General features: G+C 43.3%; 1 pseudogene; it reads left to right on the top strand.

Moving 5' to 3' along the window:
- Positions 1 to 342, top strand: part of LOC110331222 — an 11,504-nt pseudogene extending 11,162 nt beyond the window's left edge.
- The last annotated feature ends 1,697 nt before the right edge of the window (positions 343 to 2,039 follow it).

The raw sequence follows: 2,039 nt of genomic DNA on the forward strand, positions 1-2,039 counted from the left end.
GATGGTTATGAGCCACCATGTGGTTGCTGGGATTTGAACTCCGGACCTTCGGAAGAGCAGTCGGGTGCTCTTACCCACTGAGCCATCTCACCAGCCCAGGTATGGCCATTTTTTCTACCTTCTATTTCTGAGTCCCTTGCAGAGATTCCAGCAGCACCATATTGGGCTGGAGTATCCAGAGGTTCTCCACCATGGTCTATCACAGTCACTATCGGGAGGACACAGGGCAAATGTCCATTCACAGTGGAAAATAGGCAGTTCCTAGCCATGAGGACCATACATTTTGGATCTGGATTTATTGCAGCTTTCTGTATGGTAAGGCACCAGCTACTTAAGAAATAAGGATATTTTAGCCGGACAGTGGTGACACACACCTTTAATCCCAGCACTCAGGAGACAGAAGCAGAAGCTGATGGATCTCTAAGTTTGAGGCGAACCAGGTCTACAGAATGAGTTCCAGTATTAGGTGTGAACTCTAAAAACAGGATTTAACTCTTGAATTTTTATACTAGATAAGATTATAAATGAATCAATATCACGAAAAAGAAGTATGAAGCCATCTGGGCTTCACAGTGAGATCCTGACAATAAATAAATAGATAAATAAATAGACAAGTAAAATAAACCAGAACCCAAACTGTATTGCATAATACTGCATCAGATTTTCAGGGTTGGGGCTCACCCGTCTGAGGACTGAAGTAATTGAAGTACTTATAAACCACTGAAAAATACAAATGAATCCAAGGATGCTAGCTCATACCTGTAATCCCAACACTTGGACGGTACAGGAGTATCTAGAGTTCAAGGCCTAAGTTATACAGGACCCTATCTCATAAAACAAAAAAAAAGGTGCGTGGGGTAGAGAGATGGCTCAGCAGTTCACAGCAGTTCTTACAGAGGGACGGAGTCGTTCCCAGCACCCACCTGGGGTATCCACATCTACTGTGACTCCTGCCACAGAGAACCTGATGCCCTCTTCGAGCATATACACAAAGACATACACATACATAAAAATATGTCTTCAAGAAAACAACCAACCAACCAACAAGAAAACCAGGGTCGGCATGCCGGCCCAGGAGGTGACTACACTCTCTAGCAAGCCTGATGGCAGTCCCTGGAACCCATGTAGTGAAAGGAGAGAACTTACTCCTGAACACTCTCCTCTGACCTCCACATGCACACTATACAATAGCATGTGTGTGCCCACATGTCCCTACCATGAATAAATGTAAAAAACATGCCATTGGTAAGTCTCACTAACAATAAACCACACACGGTATTCAATAGAGGGGGAGAAAGTGGACTTCATGCTTCTAGGAACGTGCTGAGAGTCAAGGGCAGATATCACTTGGGGAAAAAGAGTAAGACATTTAGAGCAGGCAGTTGGGGATAAAACTTAGTGGCACAGCACACGTCTCAAATGTGCAAGGCTTTGGGTTCAATACCCACCATAATAAGAGATTTTTTTTTTTTTTTTTTTTTGGTTTTTCGAAACAGGGTTTGTTTCTCTGTATAGCCTGGCTGTCCTGGAACTCACTCTGTAGACCAGGCTGGCCTCAAACTCAGAAATCCACCAGCCTTTGCCTCACAAGTGCTGGGATTAAAGGCGTGACCCACCACACCTGGCTGATTTTTTTTTTTTTTCTTGAGACAGAGTCTCACTATGTAGTTCTAGTTGGCCTAGAACTTGCTATGTAGACAAAGCTGGTCTCAAACTCAGAGACCAATTTGCCTCTGTGTCCCAAGTGCTGGGTATATGCCACCAAACCTGACTTCAAAGTAATTTTTAAATAAATTTGGATCAAGAGCTGGAGAGATGGCTATTCTTTCAGAAGATCTGGATTCAATGATAAGAACCCACATAGCAGCTAACAACTGTAACTCCAGTCTCGGGGATCTCCTGACCTTTTCTGGCCTCAGAGTGGACCAAGTGGCACACAGACATATATGCAAGCAAAATGCCCATGCATATAAAGTAAAATTATTTTAAAACTTCAAATCAAGCACAAATCACTAAAGGATATAAAATTTGGGGGAAGC

Source organism: Mus pahari, chromosome 14, assembly GCF_900095145.1.
Source record: "Mus pahari chromosome 14, PAHARI_EIJ_v1.1, whole genome shotgun sequence".
NCBI classification, from domain to species: domain Eukaryota; kingdom Metazoa; phylum Chordata; class Mammalia; order Rodentia; family Muridae; genus Mus; species Mus pahari.